The following is a 24,039-nucleotide window of genomic DNA, read 5'->3' on the forward strand; positions in this document are numbered from 1 at the left end:
CCATGGGTGGCTCAAAGCAATCTGCTGCCCAAGGAGTAGGAATAGATGCCACGCCCCCTCAAGGTGCATCATAATGTCGTGTTAATCCATGCAAATATAGGCAGCTGCTTTTTTACAGACTTCACATGCTCTGGCTGCCTGATTCCGCCCACCTTCCTATAGAGCTGCGCACTGACAGCTCAATGTTGTCATGCAGAAACATGTGGCATTGGATTAATTGGCTAAGCTCGCTGCCAGACACTTTGCTGCTGCTCCCACCTTGTCCATTGGGTCTTCTGTGCTGCTGCTGCTGCTGCTGCTGCTCTTCTGATGTTCCCTCTACCAGGATGTGATTTCTCATTGCCGCTCCCCTGTGGATCCATGGTTGAGAAGCACTTATTTGGATTGGGGTCTCTAAACATTTCAAAAAAAGGGTCACAATGGACATTTCAAATCACTGAAAGAGCCAAGTGAAGCAGAGCCATGCCCTTTGCAGTTATGTTCCCCCCACCCATAATATCTTTTGAGGGTAAGATATTTTTATTTAGAGGGCATAACAAGTGCAGAACCTCTTTTTAAGAACATAAGAACATGCCCTACTGGGTCAGACCAAGAGTCCATCAAGCCCAGCATCCTGTTTCCAACAGTGGCCAATCCAGGCCATAAGAACCTGGCAAGTTGTTATGTTTTCTAAGGTTTGGGTGGACCCTTGGACACTGTGGCAGCTGACCATGCCCACGAGAGGGACATTCCGTGAGGGGCCACAGGTCAGGCTCAGCTCTGGACACACAAACACAGATTTTATCTTTATTTAGACAGTTTGTGAAGCCACCAGAGGTGGCGGTAGTGAGTAGAAGATGGAGCCCGGCTGGGCTAGCATTCCTCAGGGCACTGAAACAGCAGTTCATCCGTTAGCAGTGATGTAGTGAAAAGAACTGAGAGAATGAGTACAATAAGACATTCACAGAGTCCCCCATATGGAGAAGCCCCGAGATAGGGATAGCTGGCCCTCAAGGAGCGAGTACCAGATCCCTGGGAGGAGAGACTCGTTGGCAAGTACTCACACAGCTGTTCCACGAAGGAGATGGCACTGGCGCTGGAACGGAGGCAGGCCCTCGAGGAGCGAGTACCTGGTTCCAGGGAAAGAGCTCTGAGGAGTAGATGGTAGTAGTACTCACAGATGATGTCTGCAGTGAATTCTTCCAAGTAAAAGAGGAGATGGACACAGGCAGTGAGTCAGGGAACACGGGCCCTCGAGGAGTGAGTGATAGCGACCTGATAGCGACCTGAAAGAAGCAAAGAGGCCCCCGAGGAGCGGGTACCCTGATAGCAGAAATGAGTCCAATAGAAGTTGGAGGCAGTGTAGCTGGGTACGGAGAGCGAATCCCATCCGTAGGAAATCCCTTGCTAACTCAATGGCTAGCAATAAACAGTAGGCTTAAATATCTGGGCAGCGTGACATTGTCACAGGGGGATGCCCCTGAGGTTCGCGCCATAGAGGAAATAAGAATGAGGGCCACACAGCGCGCATGCCCTAAAGTACCTGAGGAGCATGGCAGGAGGCAGTGCCCAAGCTGGTCCGGGGACGCCAGAGAGGACGGCGGGCAGACGCCGCGGCAGCCAGACATCCACAAGGAGCAGGAGGAGTCGCAGAAAAAGAAAGGTAGGCGGAGTGAAGCCGTCGGGCAGCGACGGTTGCAAAACAAGTATCCAAACACTAAGGGGTAGATTTTCAAAGGGTTACACGCGTAGGTTATGCGCATAACCCCTGAAAACCTACCCCAAACCCGCCTGCACGCAAGCCCCGGGATGCGCGTAAGTCCCGGGGCTTTCCTGGGGGGGCGTGTCAGGGGGTGTGTCGCGGCAGCGCATTATCTGGGGCGTTCCAGGGGCGTGGACGCGGTTTCCGGACCAGCCCCCGGACCGGAACCTGACGCGCCAGCAGCCGGCATGTGCGTGCAAGTTATGCCTGCCTCGAGCAGGCGTAACTTTGGGAATAAAGGTAGGGGGTGTAGATAGGACTGGGGGGGTGGATTAGGTAGGGGAAGGAATTGAAAGGTGGGGGGAGGTGGAAGGAAAGTTCCCTCCGAGGCCGCTCCAATTTCAGAGTGGCCTCTGAGGGAATGGGCAGCGCGCGCCAACCCCGGATTTTATAAGATACGTATCTTATAAAATCCGGCATACTTTTGTTTGCACCTGGTGCGCAAACAAAAGTACGCGCTCGTGCTTTCTTAGAAAATGTACCCCTAAGTCTATTACATGTTACTGATCCTAGTAATATCAGTGGCTATTTTCTAATTCAACTTAATTAATAGCAGGAAATGGACTTCTCCTCCAAGAACTTATACAAACCTTTTTTGAACCCAGTTACACTAACTGCACTAACCACATCCTCTGGCAACAAATTCCAGAGTTTAATTGTGCATTGAGTGAAAAAGCATGCACAGGGGGAGGTAGGGATAGGTTTTCGGGGTTGCGCGCGTAAGATACCCTTTGAAAATCTCCCCCATAGACTAGTGCTATGGTTTAGAATTCATTTCTTCATGCTACTATGTTGTTATCTTATTTCATTAACATGTCATTAGTGTTTTGCATATTGTTTATATATGAGAGTCATAAATATCTGATGCTATTTTTATTACGTAGATGGTCTGCTGAGTTACATCTGAGTTACATCTCCCATAATTCATCACTGTGCAGCTACATTATAGATGATAACAGGGTTGACCCCCATGGTATAAACTGGAGATCATAGTTTCTTGAATACTGGTACATAGTGCATGAACTGGCAAATTTGTAAAAATGTTCTTCTGTGAATTATGTGCCAGTATTTATATCTCAAATCACTTTAAAACAACACATTTTGGGCATACTATGTCTTGACTATATAGCAGATTTCTTCCTACAGCCCTAAGATTTGCACATTGTTTGATAATTGGCTGGATGAATAAATGAGCGATTAACATCTTTACTACTGAGAATGCTGAGAGGGCTGTACCAGACCCAGAAAATCAGTTTATGGACTGCAGATGTTTTGCTGCTTTTGTTACACATGAGCAGGAGGAATCTCCAGTAACACTGACAGTAAATCTTTTCATGGAAATTGTGAGATTGTATTCCTTGTACAATCATTATGTAGGTGAGAGAATGCATACAGATAGCTAAGTAATAATTTGGACATGAATGGAGCAATTAAGCCAATGCATAAAAAGAACAATATATTTGTAAAGAAATAAGTAACATGCTAAATAATATTGCATCTTGCAATAAGCCGAATTGCTAGCAGAATGTGACAGCAATTCTCTCAAGTTTAGGTTTAAGAACATAAGAAATTGCCATGCTGGGTCAGACCAAGGGTCCATCAAGCCCAGCATCCTGTTTCCAACAGAGGCCAAACCAGGCCACAAGAACCTGGCAGGTATCCAAACACCAAGAAGATCCCATGCTACTGATGTGATTAAAAGCAGTGGCTATTACCTAAGTCAACTTGATTAATAGCCATTAATGGACTTCTCCTCCAAGAACTCATCCAAACCTTTTTTGAACCCAGCTACACTAACTGCACTAACCACATCCTCTGGCAACAAATTCCAGAGCTTAATTATGCGTTGAGTGAAAAAGAATTTTCTCTGATTAGTCTTAAATGTGCTACTTTCTAACTTCATGGAATGCCCCCTAGTCCTTCTAGTCAATTTTGCACATTTTTTAAAATTCATTTTCACAGATTTATCAATACTTTTCATTTTCAAGAAACAATTGGATGCTGGAAAGTAAAAGTGACCAAAGGTGAAAAGGTGCATCAGGCAAAAGTAGAATGAAGGGATTGAACAGAATGTACATTGAAAATGAGACAGCTGAAGACGTACCTAAATTCATCAAAATGTGATAATTTCACATGGAAAATGCCTAGATAGTGTATTTATACACTGTGATGTGTAAGAAAGAGAGAGAAGCTGTTCATAAGGTCTTCATAGTAGTCAACTATTTATATCACTATAGAAGGGCCAGCTAATAACTCGAGGTGAGGTTTTGGTAGTGGTTTATGGTTTGGGGGTCAGTTTGACATGCTGAGTGAGACTTATGAACAGCACACTACTCAGTGAAGAACTGATATCATTTGGAGTGAGGAAAGTCTCACAAACATGAGATTTCTACAATGTTCTTTCGCCCTAGCTTGATGGACTCTATAACAGGGTACTATCAAGCTAGGGTGAAAGAGCATTATAGAAATCTCATGTTTGTGAGAGTTTCCTCACTCCAAATGACTCCAGATCTTCACTGAGGTATACTGTGCTGTTCGTACATTTCACTCAGCATGTTAAACTGGCCCCTACACTCTAAACCACCACCAATACCTCACCTCCAGTTATTAGCTAGCCCTCCTATAGTGATAGAAATAATTGAATACTATGAAGATCGCCCCAGAGGTTGTCTGTCTGTCTGTCTGTCTCTCTCTCTCATTCTTACACTTAGAAATGGCCAAAATGCAGTTTGCCTTTGCACTATGGTGATTTGGGGCATTTCATGCAGCTTAATATCAGGAAAAATGATCTAGTTATTTCTGGCATTAAAAGCATGCATTATGCTTTTAATGATTCTGATTTGTTCCATGTAAATGGCCATGTTAACTGTTCCTTGTAAACTGTTCCATGTAAACTGTTCCATGTAAACTGCCACCCGGCAGTAATTATTACTGTTCTCTGTGAACCGGAGCGATATGTATTGTATACAGGAGCTCCGGTATATAAAAAAACCATAAATAAATAAATAAATGCTATTGCACAGTGCAAAAATGCCCTTCATTTTAATTAATCCCACCCAAACCCCTCTCCAATCCCACCCTTATGAAAAATGTGCATTCACACAGTGCGATAGCATTACTGTCGTGCACATTAATGCTATAACGCATTTTGATGAATGATCCTATAAATTTACTTTGTGTTATCTTATTTGAGATTAAGGATGTGAGAAAAGTAAGAAGCTAGCCCTGCTGTTGTGGTCCCGACCGCCCCCTCCTGATCGGGCTCAGGCCCGCCTACCTCCGCTTCGGCAGCCGCAGGATTCCGCCTGGCCCAGGCCCCGGGGGGCCCTCTGTTCGTGCACTTCCCACATGGCGGACGCCATTGCAGGCCTGTTCCTCTCCGGCCTCGCACGCGTGCGAGGACGCTCTTCTTGTGCACCCAGCTCCCAGAAGCCCGGCCCCACCCTCTCGGCTGACGTCACGCTCTGCTCCCGATATAACCGGCGTTCAGTCTTTCCCTAAACACCTTGCAATGAGGTTCCCAGCTGACTAGTTGCTTCCAGTTGCGTTTCCTGTTGTTTTCCTGGTTCCAGCCTTGACTCCGGTTTGCTTCTGACTCCGCTTCAGCCCGCTGCCTGCCTTGACTCCGGTTTGCTTCTGACTCCGCTTCAGCCCGCTGCCTGCCTTGACTCCTGTTTGTTTCTGACTCCGCTTCAGCCCGCTGCCTGCCTTGACTCCGGTTTGCTTCTGACTCCGCTTCAGCCCGCTGCCTGCCTTGACTCCGGTTTGTTTCTGACTCCGCTTCAACCCGCTGCCTGCCTTGACTCCGGTTTGCTTCTGACTCCGCTTCAGCCCGCTGCCTGCCTTGACTCCGGTTTGCTTCTGACTCCGCTTCAGCCCGCTGCCTGCCTTGACTCCTGTTTGTTTCTGACTCCGCTTCAGCCCGCTGCCTGCCTTGACTCCGGTTTGCTTCTGACTCCGCTTCAGCCCGCTGCCTGCCTTGACTCCGGTTTGCTTCTGACTCCGCTTCAGCCCGCTGCCTGCCTTGACTCCGGTTTGTTTCTGACTCCGCTTCGGCCCGCTGCCTGCCTTGTCTCCGGTTTGCTTCTGACTCCGCTTCAGCCCGCTGCCTGCCTTGACTCCGGTTTGTTTCTGACTCCGCTTCAGCCCGCTGCCTGCCTTGACTCCGGTTTGCTTCTGACTCCGCTTCAGCCCGCTGCCTGCCTTGACTCCGGTTTGCTTCTGACTCCGCTTCAGCCCGCTGCCTGCCTTGACTCCGGTTTGTTTCTGACTCCGCTTCAGCCCGCTGCCTGCCTTGACTCCGGTTTGCTTCTGACTCCGCTGCAGCCCGCTGCCTGCCTTGACTCCGGTTTGCTTCTGACTCCGCTGCAGCCCGCTGCCTGCCTTGTCTCCAGTTTTGCTTCTGACTTCGCCGCAGCCTGTGGCCTGCCGTGTCTCCGGTCTACCTTCGACCTCGCTGCAGCCTGCCGCCAACCCTACCTGGGTTGCCACGAACTCTTACCTCTGCCTGCCTGCGCTAGCCCCAGTGTCCCTTCTGGGCCAGCTTCCTGACCTGGCCTTTCACTGTGACTCTCTGGCAATCCTCGAGCCGCCCCTGCTGCTGGTAGGCCTCCTGCCTTCCCTACGCATCAGCCTTTCTGGACATTCACAGCAGCGCCTAAGTCCCAAGGGCCCGGGCCCCTATGGGCTCCTCCCGGGGGGGTCCCAGGCTCCGGGTGAAACCTTGCCAGGTTGAGTCTCCGCCTCCCGGCCTGCCCTATCATCTTCAGTAGGCCGGCCCAAGGGTCCACCATCTACCCTCACAGCAGTCTAGCCGCAACACCTGCAGGAGATGTAATCTATACATTTGAATATATTTAAATAAATATTTTCTCTGAATATTTATACTAATATTTCACAAAATCTTCATAATTTAAATAATATTCACTGTAATTCAACTACAATTCTCATAACCCCCAAATAAGCCTTTTTTTCAGAGTAACCAGAGTATGCAAATTAAGAAAATTATTGACTCAAATATATGCAAATAGATCTTGTGCATATTCATTGTGATATCCTGTAAATCAGACTTACTTGGGGACTATGAAGACCAAAGTTGGGAACCACTTCTTTAAAGGGAGAAGTCTGAAATGTTAAGAATGGTAAAATTCAGCAGGTGCAAGTATATAATCAATTTTTTAAAGTAATTTGTATTAAAAAAAGAGGGGATGGGCACAGGTTTCCAAAGCAGAAAATCTGGCAAATTTTGCTATTGATTTCTCTGTGTCATCACTAATTTTTCAGTTAAGTTCTATGCAAAAAAGATTCACAAAAGCAGTTTTTTTGTGAAATCTTCTGCAAAAGCCAAAATGTAGTTATTGCAAATAATGTTTTTATGTACCTGTGTTTGAGATGAATGTTGCCAATATTTTAATCATGCCCTCGCCCCTCTGACATTTTCCACTCCCTGTGTCCACTTCTCATCCTGTTTGAAATTACTATAATTATGGTACAACAATTTGGCCTTCATTCGCAGAATAGTTTTCACTCCTTTTCCTCCCTTCTTTTTCAACTACCTCTCTTCCTTTCTCTATTTTACCCATCATGACTTTTAATTAAAAAGCAAGCGGTTGGTATTTTCTGGTTGCCGTTTGGAGTGTTCAGCAGCTGCCCATAACAAACCTTTCCACTCCCTGACGTTAAAATCATGTTACTTTCCTTGTTGGTGTTGCCCTCTTCACCCAGTCATAGTTTCTAATGCCTTCACTTATTGATTATTTTTGAATAGGTTGTACACATTTTGTTTTTAACCTGGAAATATATGTAATTTATTTATTTATATATGTAATGTGTAAATTAGCTCCCCTATTACGCCCCCCCTCCCCCCCCCTCATTTTTTAACTATTGCCTTGGGGTCCCAGTTAGAGCCCTTTCTAACTCTTGTTTTTGCTGGTTATCCACTCCCACCTCCCCATTCTATGTATTTTCTACCTGTTGTTATAATGTAAACCGATATGATGTGTATTTTAATGTCGGTATAGAAAAACTGTTAAATAAATAAAATAAATAAATGTAATTGTGGATTGATGCCCCTATCAAAACTGCCACTTCGGATGGATGTTCATACTATTTGTGATGTTGTTCTTCATTAATCACAAGAAGATAATTTGCATATTTTTATCTGTAAGACTTTTCAAATAAGAATATCTTGAGTGTATATTTTCAATAGTCCTTTTTATTAAATAATCTCTTTTATAGACCTACTGGCTAACTCTTAATATTATACATTCAGACCATAATCTTCAACATCACCATGGTAATATATTAAATGATGGCAGATAAAGACTAAATGGTCCATCCTGTAAGCCCAGCCAGGCCTTTAGGGTTATAACTGTCTCTGTGCAGGTTACCCCATGCCTTCTGTTTTGGGTTATAATTGCTGCTCCATGCAAGTTACCCCATGCCTTCTTGATAGCACAATGCAGTCATTTCACTGCTGTTGAAGGCTGAAACACTGCTTTGCACAGGTTGCTCCAGTGCTTCATCACCATCTTCTATGTTTATTCAATGCCTTTTTGACATCTGTTGCAGATTTCTTTTCACCACCTCCTCTGGAAGGGGATTATCAGGCATCCACCACCCTTTCCGTGAAGAAATATTTCCTGATGCTGTTCTTTAGTCTATTGTCTTGGAGCTTCATATCATGGCTTCTACTTTTACAACTTTCTTTCCACTGAAATGTTTAATCCTTGTACATTACTAATACTTTTCAGTATTTACAGTAAATGTCTCTATCATCTCCTCTCTATTTGTTCTCTCCTCTAGGGTATACATACTTAGATGCGTGTCTTGTCTGGTCTGGTGATAACCAGCCCAATCATGGAGATGGTTCTCATGGCCTTTAGGCCACAGTCCCAGTCGCTCAGGTCCCTGAGCCTCTTCTACTGACTGAACAATAGGATCTGTGAGAATCTGAAGCAGACAGAACACACAAGAAAATTAAATCACATTTTTTTGCTGCCTACATTTTGTTTTGTATATGGGAAAAAGAGAAAAAAGTCACCTAGCTTACAAGTTCTTCAGAGGCGCATGCATGCTGGGTTTTAGATGGAGCCAGGAAAAGATGCAGGGGAGAGATGTTTATTTATTTATTTATTTTGCAGCGACCCTACTGAGATGTTTGTTGTCTCATTCTACAATATGCAGCTCTGGTAGTATAAAACAATATATAGATAGATATCTATAAAGACTGATGAAAACCAAAGAGAAGGCTTTCTTTTGTTGGTATTGATTAACTGCAATAACCTTTTCCTTTTGATCATTTATGCAGTTAACAGCATGGAATAGAGATGTGCCACATAGGGAAGTTATTATTTGCCAATTTGCAGCTTTGAAAGTACATATCACACTATCCATTATGTATCCTGCATTACAATTACAACAACTGTTTAATTAATCACCAGCACCTTGTTTTGCACCAATCTGCTGATGAACTCTGGGTAATATCGTTGTTTACCATTTAGCAAGTAGAAACATTTCACTCTGTTTCACTACATTAAACTGCTCAAACAAAGCAAACGGATATTGAAAAGAGTTGGCCATCTGCCTTTATTTTCTTTTACTTTTGTTAAAAAAAGAAAAAAAATGCCTCCCAAAAGGAAAAAAAAATGCCTCTCAAAAGAAAAAGACTATAGCCATGAAACTGATAGTGACAGAAAACACTCTTTTTCTTTATCAGTTCCAAATCTCATCTAAATGCACTTCTGATGAATGGTAAAAAGCTTGCTTTGTGGATTTGGAGTGGGTTCCAAGACCAGCAGTGCAGTCTAATGATTATTTAATGGTGCCGCACTTGAAGCAGGCTTATGTGAGTCTCTCCTTCTTTAAGAGTTTGATGAATAGGTCTTGTGACAGCTATTTAGGAATAAACAAGAATTAATCAGTCTGCATAAGGAGAAGCTAGTTTATAGATTAAGTTTCTTGCGGTAATTCATGAGGTCAGTCTCAAGTAGATGAGCATTGCCGGGGCTCAGCTTTTTGAGAGTAGCCATATAAGGGAGTTACTCCAAATGGACCTCCATACACAATGCTCCCTTTCAGGAAGAAGCCTGAATTTTTATGACCCCACTGCTAGGAAGCACATCAGCTTGTCACTATGAAGATCTGCTGGGGCAGGACCTCATCACTCTATTAAAGAGCTCTGTGACCCTATTGATTTGAAGTATTTAAAGCACGGGTGAAGTTCAAAGCAATTTCTTTTCAATACCATTACTCAGCCTCTCTGTGTCCTGACTCTAAAACATCTGCTGTCAGTTCCTCACTGGTGTCTGACTCTGGAATCTGTCACCAGAGAACAGAGTAGTTTTATTTAAAATAAATTGGATTCCTTTTCTGTTTTCAGCATTTCACATTGTGATCAATGGCTTTTGCACTCCTTCATCTTCCAGGAGACCTGATTGTAAGTGTATCCTTTTATGTCTCTTTAGAGCAGAGCAGAACCATGGTTTGCGTCTGCAGCTGTGTATCTGGATCCATATGCAGACTGAGACAGCAGGCAATAGCTTCTCTAATTGTGTAATCACCAAAAACAATATGAAGTCTGGTTTTCCAGTAACTAAATATGAAAAAATTAGTACTTTGAACTTTCGGGCTATTTATGCTTCCTTTTCCTTTGCCAGAAGTGGTTTTTCAGAGTTTTGCATGCATCTTTATAAATAAAAAAGAATTACATTTTCAAAGAACCCTCAGAAGGGGAGCCAGTGATTTCACTATGCAGAAAAATATAGACAGTTTCTACACAAGAAAAACCAGAGAATAATTAAGCGAGAGTTGTCAATGTCATTAGGACAAATTTTCAGCAGTTCATCAATCTAAGTCCTAAGTAAAGGGTCTAAACTTAGATGCATAAAAATATTGGAAATTTTCAAAGATCATTTCATTTTGAAAATCACTTTTTAATGCATAAAAATGAAGTTGATTTTCAGAGTTAGATGCATTTGTTGTAATTATCCAAATGGTTGTACTTATGCATCTTACCACTGTAACATACCTATGTTCAGTATGTAGAAAGAAATTTCCAAAATTCTTGTAAAAGGCAAATTAACAAAGATATTTATTTATTTATTTATTTATTTATGGTTTTTATATACCGACTTTCTAGATATACAAATCAAATCAAGACGGTTTCCAAAGAACAAAACTTTCGCCGTAAGGCGTTACATTAAACAATAGATATAGTATTGAACAGGTCTTTACATTAAACAAACAAGATACAAAAAAGATACATTTTGATCAGATGTTTATATATTAAAAGAATATATTTTAAATCAACTAGTACTATATAATCAAAGAGAAAATATTGCTAGTTATTTTTCACACTAATCCTAATATGTTAGCAAATATGAAATCTTATGTATAACTTATGTTGTAAGAGCAAACCAAAAATATTTTACTAAAGAAAATTATAAATTATTTTCACGCTGGAAAATTTATGAGCCCAGCTTTCAAAACTGTCCATAGTACACTATTTCCATGTATAAGTGAGTACATGAAACTTTATGCTAGTCTTTTATAAACTGCATAGCAGGAGTGGCATAGATTATGAAATCACAATACAGAGTAACACCTCTCTAAAATTGCCAAAAACAAAAATAAAAATAAGAGAAAAAACCAAACTCTTCCAAAAAAACCCCAACTTATTTAACAAAAAATGTGTATTTAATAAACGTCTATTAATTTATGAAGGGATTGACAGTTTCAGAAATAATCGTGCAATAATTATAATCTGTTGTCTCTCGCCCGCAATGGGCCTCAGGCAGTATCAACATTTCTTGCACTCTAGGTTTAAATCATTTACCGTCAACCTGCAACCAATTCAATTGTTCCAATATCCTAAATTTTATTGCTTCCAAAATCCATCCAAGTGGTACCATAAAGCCAATCCACAAAATACTTAGCTGTACAGGTGTTCATGGCCATTCACAAAATCTACCCGACATGGTCAATGTTTCGGTGAATACTGCCTTCCTCAGGGGAATATATGCATATTCATTGTTCACAAAAATGCAGTTTCTACATTATGCTTTCCAGTGAATAACAGAATGCTTTGGTTAATCTGTATTAGGCATTTCTGTGAACAATGAGTATGCTTATATATCCCTGAGGAAGACAGTATTCGTTGAAACATGGTCCATGTTGGGTAGAGTTTGTGAGTGGCCATGGATGCCTGTACAGCTAAGTATTTTGTGGATTGACTTTTAAGATACCACTTGGGTGGATTTTGGAAGCAATAAAATTTAGGATATTGGAATAATTGGATTGGTTGGAAGTTGACGGTAAATGATTTAAACCTAGAGTGCAATAAACCTTGATACTCCCTGAGGCCCATTGCGGGTGAGAGACAGCAGATTATAATTATTGCACAATTATTTCTGTTACCGTAAATCCCTACATAAATTAATAGATTATAAAATGCCAAGTATTATTGCCCCCAAAATACTTTTATGTTTCAGCACATGCATAAATTTGTAATGTAGGAAAACATATATTTTCTCTACCCATTTAATATAATTACACGCATATATTTTATGTACATAACAATTATAACAAAGCATTTGTAATAACCTAGAATTAAACATGGAGCCAGGTATTTTATAAGGTATGCACATAAATTACAATTACACTTATGAAAACATTTACTTGCATTTGTACTTGGAATCACCAGTTTCCTGATATATCCATCAGTTTACCCAGACCTTCTTCAATTCACCTAGACCCTCCATCATGTCACCCTGAACCCCCACTGGTTCACCAAGTCCTCCTATCTAAAAACTACAGAGAAAACATTAGTGTGATTTCAGCTGAGCCAGTCAATTAGCAGGTGTTAAATTGTACGGACAAGTTTGATAATACAAAATACTAGCGACTTGTACACATTCTTCCAAACCCCTCCCTGAAGCGCATCTAAATCACCCCCCTTTTTCTTCCTTGTTAACATTTGTGTGTGACACTGAAATTACACATATACTGTTGTGGTTTATAAAGAAATGAAGACTTGGGTGTTAATTTAGGTATGGAAACACATACACTATACTTATCAACTCAGAATGATAGAGAACTTAAAAGGGAAGAGAACAAAACCAACTTGGATAAAGAGCCATCTCTGCAGGCAATCAGGCATGTATGGATAATAGATGAGAGACATCCTGAACTAAAGCAGTGCAGGTAGTGAATACTGGACAGACTGCATGGACCAATTAGTCTTTATTTGCTAACATCTACCACATTAATTTGTTATTATGTAGACATGGCAAGAGTTCAGAGTAATGTACCCCAAAAGGTAAAGAGTATGCAAATCCAATCCAAAATAAAGACTTATGGAGTCTCTAATACCCTTTGTGGAGGAAAGAAATAGAGAGGGAATATGGTAGAAGCATTCAAATATCTAACGGGCTTCAGTTAAATGCAAGAATCGAGCATGACCTACAAAAGAAAGAAAATTCAATGACAAGGGATCATGCTGAGATGCTGAAGGGAGGAGACACAGAAGAAATTTGAGGGAAATATTTAATAAGAAGGTACTGGATACCTGGATCAGCATACCAGAGAGACAGTAGTAAGCAAATGGTCATACCAGACATTGGGGTAGATTTTCACAAAGCGCGCCTTAGTGTACTTTTGTTGGCGCATCAGGCGCCAACAAAAGTATGCTGGATTTTAGTAGATACGCGCGTAGCCGCGCGTATCCGCTAAAATCCTGGATCAGCGCGCGCAAGGCTGCCGATTTCGTGTAGCCGGCGCGTGCTGAGCCGCACAGCCTGCCGCCGTTCCCTCCGAGGCCACTCCGAAATCGGAGCGGCCTCGGAGGGAACTTGCTTTCGCCCTCCCCTCACCTTCCCCTCCCTTCCTCTATCTAACCCACCCCCCGGCCCTATCTAGACCCCCCCCTTACCTTTGTCAGGGGATTTACGCCTCCCGGAGGGAGAAGTAAATCCCCGCGCGCCAGCGGGCCTCTAGCGCACCGAGACGGGACCTGGGGGCGGTTCTGGAGGGCACGGCCACGCCCCCGGACCGCCCCAGCCCGAAACCACGCCCCTGGGCCCGCCCCCGAAACGCCGCGTCCTGCCCCGAAAACGCCGCGCCGATCGGCCCCGCCCCCGACACGCCCCCCTTGAAAAACTCCGGGACTTACACGAGTCCCGGGGCGCTGCGCGCGCCGGTAGGCCTATGTAAAATAGGCGCACCGGCGCGCAAGGCCCTGCTCGTGTAAATCCGTGCGGATTTACGCGAGCAGGGCTCTTAAAATCCACCCCATTGTGCGGGAACTAACAAGTACTTCAGAAGTTCAAAATCATTAATACCTAAAAACAATTTTTAAATACAATGTAAATTATTGGTTGGAAAAAGCACCATAGAAACAATACCAGACAAATCTTTTCCTACGTGTTCAGTTTGAAAGGTAATTCTGGATTGTTTGAACTTTTCCTCCCCTCCCACCCCATCTTTCGCCCACCCAGGCTCAAATCTTAATATATATAGGCTTCTGTATAATTAGGGATTTGGGACATTTTTCAGATTGGCAGTCAATTAAAGGCCTTACACAAGTGCAAAATTGAATGACACTGACCAAAGTATATAAAAAAAAAAAACAGTTGACCTATTATAGGTGATTGGCAGGATAGTTAAATTGACTAAATCAATCTAAGAAATAGCTGATCAAAAGCGAAAATATGCAGACAGTAGTCCAGCAGCAAGATAGGAGCTATCCAGTCTTTTGCACCGAGTGTCATATATATGATTATCTACCTGTTGGTGAGAGGTTGTATGTTTGCTCCCAGTGCAAAGAGTTCCTGGTTCTCAGAGAATGAGTCCAATCTATGGAAGCTAGAGTGGCAGTCCAGGAGGAGTTGAAGGAGAGAGGTTCATAGTGGAGGCCTACAAGGACAGTCCCTATACTGCCTTGGAGGAGCAAGGACCTGGAAGGAGAGCATCATCTAGGTGTAGCAGAACGTGAACCTGCAGCTAGGACCTGTTCTTCAGGTGATGCAGTATCCTCTCACACTGAGGATGGATCTCCAAGGGCTTATGCCCAGGAGGGAAGTGTTAGAACAGCCTTCATAGGAATAAAGCTAGCTGGGTGGCTATCGGATGTGAGGATTGCTTGGTAACTTGCCTGCCTGGTGCAAAGGTGGCAGACCTCATGTGTCACCTAGATAGGATTTTAGACAGCTCTGGGAAGGAACTACCTGTTGTGGTACACGTGGGTACCAATGAATTAGGAAGGTGTGGGAGGATTTTAGGTTGAAAAGTGAAATCAAGAAACTCCAGGGTAGAATTCTTGGAAATGCTTTCTGGTCCACATGCCCCGAAGCAGGAAGAACCTCTAGAGTCTCAATGTGTGGATGAGATGATGGTGCAAAGAAACTGGGCTACATTTTATGGAAAGGGAAGCATAATATGAAAGGAAGGTTTTCACTTTAACTAGGCTATAGGTGCTAGCATTTTAAAAGGAGCTAGACCTTTTTAAATGCTAGAGATAACATGGGGAAAAGCTGATAATCACTCAGCAGCCCTTGCTTTGGAAAGAAGTATGTTCAAAGGATAAAAACATAACAGGAAAGTTAAACAAGTAATTGAGAGATTCCAATAAAGACAAAAGTGGTCTAAGTGCCACCAAGTACAAACATTCAAATTATCCCTGTCAACTGCTAGGAATATTTGAAATACAAACAAAACACATATCTTGAAAGGCCAGCATGCAAATACTAGAGGAAGGGCAATATTCAGCAGCTATTTGCCAGATAACTCAAAAGTAATCTGGCTAAATGCCGATTTCTCAATATTTTCCCCGGTTCATTGGCTAAAATTTAGCTGGATAACTCTTTATCTGACACATATTTAGCTGCATTATATAGGAGTATTCAGGGGCACAGTTAAGTTATCCATAATATTAAGAGTTAAGTTATCCATAATATTAAGAGTTAGCCAGATAATTTATTCAAGTATTTATGCAACTCTTTACCAGGCTTTTAAGACTCACTTCTTTCAGCTCGCCTACATTGGCCTTATTTGAAGAATGTTTTTTGCTGTTTCATTTGTTATTTTATGAACATTTTTCTTTCTTATGAGTATGCTATGTACCCCATCCTGAACTATGGAAGGGTAGGTAACAAATTTTTTAAATAAATAAATACTCATGCTGTAGAGTAGTCCTAAGGATAGCCAGATAAACTTACCTATCTCTAAGCTAGCCAGTTATATTCAATAGTGCAGCTGTAGCACTGAATATCCCTCCAGAGCTAATTTTGTAATCCAGCCAGTAACTGAATATTATCCCTTAGAAGTCTAAAAAATAATAGGGATGTACAGCAATAAAAAATTAAGTTCTATTCATTTTTCTGTTTGGGGTAGTTTCATTTTTTTGGTTCATGTAATTTTTTTTTTCAGTTTGTTCAATTTTCCAAACTGAAAACAGATAAAGAAACAAAAAGAAAATCATAAAACAAAAAAGAAGCCAAAACAGGCCTCCAAGAGACCCTGTTGACCCCTCTTGCACCCGCAGGAAATCCCTAGGGCCCAGGTCTACCTAGCTGGGATGAGCTTGGTCAAGCTAAAACCTCCCTTCAGCCTCCCATTTCAAGGTAAAAATGGAGCCTGGAGTCTAGGCTTACCCAGCTGGAGCCTCCCTGGACCCTTCCCACCCACTCCATCACAGAACCATGTGCCAGGGCTGGGTACCTCCTCACTGGCCCCCACTTATCCCCTTCTGTGGGATTGCCATGATGTAAAGGGTAGAAGCAATGCCATTCACCAGTATCACCTGGAAGCCAGAATTAAAAATGGTGCTGACTGTATGGGGAGAGATTCCAAAATGATAAAACATTGGTACCTGTCTACATGTGGCTGGTGTTTTTAACACAGTTCCACATCGGCGACTTATAAAGAAATTGAGTGCCCTTGGTTTAGTCCTTAAAGTGACTGACTGGGTTAGCAACTAGTTGAATAGGAAGCAACAAAGTGACATGGTAAATGGAGTTTACTCAGAGGAAGGGGCATTGCTAGTGGTGCTCCACAGTGATGGAACCTTTGACCTGTTCTTTTCAACATTTTTGTAAGCAACATTGCAGAAGGATTGTGGGGGAATGTTTGTCTTTTTATGGATGATACCAAAATCTGCAATAGGGTAGAATTTGAAAAAAACTCAAGAAATGGTCAATAATCCAGTAGCTAAAATTAATGCTAAAAAATACAGAGTTATGTATTTCAGCTGCAAAAACCAAAGGAAACAGTATAATTTAGGGATGAAATTCTTCTAAGCATAAAAGAAGAGTGGGATATGGGGGTGATCATATCTGATGATTGTCATGGAAGTGAGCTGTGGTGTGGTTGATCAGCCTAGTAAGCGAACCTACTAGGCCCATGCTAACAGCTGGTGGACATGCCCTACTGGGATTGAACAGGAGCTTCACCTGTACCAGCCCCATTCCCCATGGGTTGAGCCCTTGGGTTCCATGGGCCAGCAGGACATAGGTGAGTATCTCTAGAGGAGTAGTAGAGAAAGAGAGAATCCAGTCACAGCAGAGGTCAGGGCAGGCTATGATCAGACAGTAACCAGGTTTGGGCCAAGGGTCAGGGCAGGCAGTGAGCAGAGAATGGTTGGGGTCCGCAGCAGCGATCAGTATCAGGCGGCAGGCAAGAGCATGGTCCAGGTCCTTAGCAGAGGTCAATACAGAGAATCAGGCCAAGACAACAAGACAGCAGAGGCTAGGCAAGACAGGACAGACCTAGACAAAACAAGAAAGACCAGCAGGGCAGTAAAAGGCAAGGGTATGGATACAGCAAGGAGCAGGGCATGACCAAGGCAAAGCACAGTCACAAGACAGGCAAAGCTCAAGGCAAAGCAAACAGGAAGGCACAGAGACAAGGCAAGGCAAATAAACAAAGAGAGCAACACGCAACTTCAAGGCAGGTGGACCTTTGCTGAGGCATCGGTGAATGGGACAGCTGGAGATTTAATGCCCAGCCCCCTGTGATGTCATCTTTACTTTGCGTCGCTTCATGAAGCCGGCGATAAACATCTTGCTTCTGGTGTAATAACCCGACCATGCATATTACCTTTCCTGTTATACTGTTCTACCTAATGTTCCTTAACTTATAATTTGTTGTTCTATAACTTGTATATCAACCTGTAATATGTTGTTCTACCTGTAAACCGGAGTGAAGGCCTCTAGCTAAACTTCGGTCTATAAAAGCCTATAAATAAATAAATAAATAAATCAATAAATAAATATAATTCTTCTAGCAGCGAGCCAAATTTCCTGCTGTGTGACCTTTAAATGTACTGTGTGAGCACGTATGTAGGAGCAATGGCATCCATGCCACGAAGGATGCGATCTCAGTGTTGGGTAGATTGGCAGCTCCTAGGGTGAGTGTGGCCGGTTGCGAGGCTGTCTCACAGCTGGCCAAATGTTACAATGGTCTCAAGGTGGTCAAACAGGTGGATAAGGTGACATCAATACCCAGATGGATGCTTGGCTGCATAAGAAGAGGAATATTCAACAGCAAAAACGGGATGATTTTGCTTCTGTTTAAGCCCCTGGTGAGCTTTCATTTGGAATACTGGGTACAGTCATGAAAGCCATACTTTCAAAAGGATTTAAACAATTGGAGTCAGCCCAGAAGGTGGCTACTAAAATGGTCAGTGCATATGGGGATAGACTTAAATATCTAAACTTATATAACCTAGAGGAAAGGCAGAATAGGGAAAGACATTTAAATTCCTCCAATGTTTTCATGCACAGGAGGCAGGTCTCTTTCAATGAAAAGGAGGCTCTAGAATAGGAGACATAGGATAAGGGTAGACTCACAAGTAATCTAAGGAAATATTTCTTTATAGAGAGTGTGGTAGAACAGCCTCCCTGTGAAGGTCATAGAGACAAGAACAGTATCTGAACTCAGGAATACATGGGATATGCACAAAGGATCTCTGAGGGAGTGGTAGGGACTGTAAAGTTGAGAAGTTGGTGTTGATGAGCACACTAGATAGGCTAAATAGGTTTTTCTGCTTTCATGTTTCTATGTTTCTATTTAAATTTCACTTAATAACTGGAGGGAATTCATTAAGGAAAATTACTGCTCTAGCATTTAATTATGAAAATGGAGATTAAGATAAAATGAGGAAAATAGAAAAAAATCTAAAAGGTGTAGTTGCAAAGGTTACGAATTTACTTCATTTGTGGACATTGTTTACAAATGCCATCTTGGTAGCCCAGACCAGATGTATTCCATCATTGAAAAAGGTGGAAGGAAGGCTGGCATGGTTAAAAGGTGAAATGAAAGAGGCTATTATAGCGAAAAGAACTTTTTAAAAAATGGAAAGAGGAACCAAATGAAGAAAATAGGAAAAATCATATGCACTGGCACAATAGATGCAAAATAGTAATAAGGTATGCAAAAGAGAATTTGAAAATAAGTTTGCTGTAGAGGTAAAAACACATACTAAAAACATTTTCAAATACATTTAAAACACAAAGCCAGTGTGAGGGAGCAATTTAAGAACATAAGAACATAAGAAGTTGCCATACTGAGTCAGACCGAGGGTCCATCAAGCCCAGCATCCGGTTTCTAACAGTGGCCAATCCAGGATAAAAGTACCTGGCAAGAACCCAAACATTAAATACTGTAAATCCCATGCTACTAATGCTGGTAATAAGGAGTGGCTATTCCCTAAGTGAATGTCACTAATAGCAGTTTATGGATTTCTCCTCCAGGACATATGCAAACTTTTTAAAACCTAGCTAATTGTGCATTGAGTGAAAAAGAACAGTCTCCGATTTGTTTTAAATGTGCTACTTGTTAACTTCATGGAGTGTTCCCTAGTCCTTCTAGTATCTGAAAGAATAAACAACGGATTCACATTTACCCATTCTATTCCTTTCATGAAATTGTAGACCTCCATCATATCCTCTTCCGCTATCTCTTCTCCAAGCTGAATAGACCTAACCTCTTTAGCCTTTCTTCATAAGAGAGCCGTTCCATGTTCTTTATCATTTTGGTTGTCCTTCTCTGTACCTTCTCCAGTGCATCTATATCGTTTTTGATATGTGGCAGCCAGTACAATATCAATGATATTAGACTTAATTTGGTCTCAGAGAAGCTCACACAGTATTTTTGGACATGGGCACAACGTTCGATACAGTCAATCATTCTTTACTGACTGAGCATCATAAGGAAATTGGCCTTCATAGTGTTGCCCTAAATTGGTTTACCTCCTATCTTTCAGCTAGGTGTTTTCAAGTTGAATAGAACCAGCAGGTTTACAATTCAATATCTTTACCTTTCAAGATCCCACAAGGTTCAATATTTTCTCCCTTATTGTTTAATATATTTCTTTCACCACTAGCCACTCTCATAGAAGGTTGTGGCTTCTGCCCTTCTTTCCATGGAGACAATATTCAGATTACAGCCTTTGTGAGCTCCAAATCTACTTTGGATCTCTCCAGATTTAACCAATGTCTTGATCATGTAGCCACTTGACTACAAGACAATAGACTACAAATTAATCATTCAAAATCTGAGGCCATGTGGTTTAGCTCTAAACTTTCCACCCCACTTGATATTCCAATTATTTGTGGCAATCCTATTCCTTTAAAATCTGTCGTTTCTGCCTTGGGAGTACAGCTTGATTCTGGACTTTCAATGAGCCTATATATTTCCTTAATATTTCAAAAATCATTTTTTTATTTGAGGTATATATGATGGATATGCCCTCTGTTGGACCCTCTGGATTTGAAATTATTAACTCAGGCACATCTCTAAATCGGATTATTGTAATTAGTTGCCTATAGGAGTTCCTAATTATCAATTGAACATAAGAACATAAGAAATTGCCATGCTGGGTCAGACCAAGGGTCCATCAAGCCCAGCATCCTGTTTCCAACAGAGGCCAAACCAGGCCACAAGAACCTGGTAATTACCCAAACATTAAGAACCCATGCTACTGATGCAATTAATAGCAGTGGCTATTCCCTAAGTAAAATTGATTAATAGCCATTAATGGACTTCTCCTCCAAGAACTTATCCAAACCTTTTTTGAACCCAGCTACACTAACTGCACTAACCAGCTACACTAACTGCAATAACGCCCTTCATCTTCAACCTCTCTCTCCCAAGCGAACACTCCAGCTGGACACCTCAGTCCACACCTCAGTTCTTCTGCTTACTCCAGCTACCATCTCTTCTGTTTCAGAGATGATTTGAGAGGATTTTATTTTATGTCATGTTAAGATGAGTTATATGATTTTCAGGATATGTTTAGTCGAGTTTTTGACCTGTTTCTGCTGTTAACTGGCACCAATGTTCCTTGTACAGCCCCTGAGCGAATGTTGAAGTTTCATTGTAAACCGATATGATTTGTATTTTTACAGGAATGTCGGTATAGAAAAAATAAAAATAAAATAAATAACCACATCCTCTGGCAACAAATTCCAGAGCTTTATTGTGTGTTGAGTGAAAACGTATTTTCTCCGATTAGTCTTAAATGTGCTACTTGCTAACTTCATGGAATGCCCCCTAATCCTTCTATTATTCGAAAGTGAAAATAACCGAGTCACATCTACTCGTTCAAGACCTCTCATGATCTTAAAGACCTCTATCATATCCCCCCTCAGCCATCAACTTCTTCAAAAATACAACTGTTAGAGTAATCTTTCGATTTCATAAATTTGACCACATTTCTCCGGTTTTGCAACATTTACATTGGCTATCTGTTTCACATTGCATCAGATTCAAAATTTTGTTTTTTACTTTTCCAGCCTGTTCTGGTTTCCCTCTTTGTTTATCTGTGTTATTGATTCCTTAGATATTAAATCCCCAAACATTTTAATCAAAGGGCTGCAAGCAACAATTTAGATTACTGAGAAAGCCAGGTGGCGCGTCCCTTAGAGTTTGGATGAGTGAGGGGAGGAGGGTGGCGGATTCTCCCTTGCAGTCTGGCCCTTTCTGTGATTTGAAATCCTGTGGAAGGGGGAGGTTGGCAGCAGGATTCACTCAGAAGTATGGAAGATAGGCTGTCAGTAAAAATATTTCTACAAGCTGCCAATCCTGTCACACCACTAGAAGCCCTACCACATGCTCCCCCCCCCCCCCCCCCTTCTTCAGCATCTGCTTCTGACCTCTAGAATAGTAGTAGTGGTGGTAGTGGGGGGGGGGGGGCAGGTAAAAGGCAGGATGATGAATTTGCGATACAAACACACACATACACTGTCCACTCCCATACAATCTTTCTCTCATCTTTCCTCTCTTTTCTCATTGTGGACAGGTTAAAAAAACAAAGGGTGTTTACCTGGCAGAGAGTTGCCGCAGCACACACAGCAGCCATGGCAGAAAGAAAGAGGAGGTACTGGCAACCACAGGGTGGCCTTGCTCCTACCTCACCTCGGGAGGGAGGGGAGGTCCTGGAACATATGCTGTAGCTACCACAACACTGTCCAGCTGCAGCAGTAAAGGGAGAGCTGCCTGGCATGCATTATTTATTTATTTATTTATTTATTTATTTATTTAGATTCTTTTGATATACCGATACTCAAGACTAGGGTCTTATTGTACCGGTTTACAGCGAAACAAGGGGTAACCAATTAACTAGAAAGATAAAGTTACAATGAACAGGGATTTACAGAGTGGGAGAGTTGAGAGCAAAAGGAATAAGTTTAACATAACAGATATTAACATAACAAAGTTTAACATAACTGTTTCCAACAGCTGCAGCAGTGAAGGAGGGCTCCTGTTTTGCTTGTTGCAGCATAGGGCTGAGCAGTGAGGCAGGAACAAGCGGCAAGGAGCCTTAGGCAAGCTCCCACTTGATTGAGGAGGCCTCTGTCAGGCCTGTAGGCCCTGCGATAACATCTTCACTCAGCACCTCTTAAAGGGGTCTGGGTGGCATCAGGCCCATGGTGGCGGCACAAATAATAAAAGAAAATAATAAAGCAAAAAAATAAACTAAAGATATGTGGGGAATGCAGAAAATGATAGAAGGCATACAGCAAGCCCTGCCATCATGATACAATACCCCCAGCCCCCGGGAGTATCAGCATGCACCAGGGCATAAGCGACAGCAGGGAAAGCAGGAAGGGGGAGAGCCCCTGGTGCTAGAGTGTGCCTGGGAGAGAATGATAAAACCCAGAAGATAAAGCAGCACAGCCTATGGGGAAAAAAACATTTTAAAATAAAGAATTAAAGTAATCCGCGTTCCTGCTCAGCTCTTTACTGTTAGCCTCACCAATACTCAAACTACTGGAGGCTAACAGTAAAGAGCTGAGCAGGAACGTGGATTATTTTAATCTGTCCTTGTTAGAGGGAGTAGGAAGACTAAGAAAAAATAAATTCTGTTCCCCCAGGAAATTAAAGACAGGGAATTATTGATTATCTGTTGTTTTCTGTAACTTGATCATCAGTTACACCAAACAGTCAAACACCCTCATTGGGAACTCTTAGCTGCAGGAAGATACTTGGTGCCAGGGAAGTAGTCTCTGTTATTGGTTTGTTATAGCCAGATAGTATGTATCTCTTCCTGAAAGTGGACACAGATGGAAGAAAGCCTGACGCTCAAGACAACAGGACCTTTCTCCTTGAGGAGGCCACACCAGAGACCGTCAAATTAGAGTAGGCACAGCAACAGACAGAGCTTGGACCACAGATAAGTGTGTACACACATTGAAGTGGCACACCCTAGGTCTGACCAGACTAGTGTTGCGTCCATCGGTCTCAGACGGCTTCGCCCGACATGCCTCACCCTATTTCAGCCTTCTCCACCAGCCTCAGGAGAATGGCGTCCGTAGCGTCTCCTTGCCGCACCCTCCAGTGTCCCCAGAGCAGCTTTGGTGCGGCGTCCCACCATGTTGACCTGAAGCCTCCTAGGGCACATGAGTGCATGCCTCACATCTTATAGCAGTGTTGGCGCGAACCTCGGGGGCGTCCCCCTCGAGTGACGTCACTGCTTCTGACTACAAAAGATTACCTATTTGCTGATTCTTGCCGAGTTAGCAACGGATTTGATTCGTTCTGGTCTGAAGCTGCTCTGCTGCTTCTGCTGCTGCTGGAAGCTATCTACACCCTCCAGGGTTCTACTAACTTGGGTACCCGCTCCTCGGGAGTTCTTTTGCTTATTTCCAGGTACCTATCTTGAATCCAGGTACTCGCTCCTCAAGGGCCTGATTGTCTATCCTGGTGCCTGCTACCAATTCTTCTACCTGCTGGAACACTACCTATCAGCTACAGAGAGTGAGTACTACTTCTCCAGTCTGTTCATCTACAGCTCCTCGTTG

General features: G+C 42.5%; 1 long non-coding RNA gene across 1 annotated transcript; it reads right to left on the minus strand.

Annotated features, from left to right (window-relative positions):
* Positions 1-304: 304 nt before the first annotated feature.
* On the minus strand, positions 305-22,091 carry LOC115085529. The gene is made up of 4 exons (XR_003854877.1): positions 22,062-22,091; positions 8,557-8,692; positions 6,815-6,865; positions 305-393 (listed from the first exon to the last, which is right to left on the minus strand). It is a non-coding gene; the product is annotated as an uncharacterized LOC115085529 (long non-coding RNA).
* Positions 22,092-24,039: the final 1,948 nt, after the last annotated feature.

This window comes from Rhinatrema bivittatum, chromosome 2 (genome assembly GCF_901001135.1).
Source record: "Rhinatrema bivittatum chromosome 2, aRhiBiv1.1, whole genome shotgun sequence".
Taxonomy (NCBI): Eukaryota; Metazoa; Chordata; class Amphibia; order Gymnophiona; family Rhinatrematidae; genus Rhinatrema; species Rhinatrema bivittatum.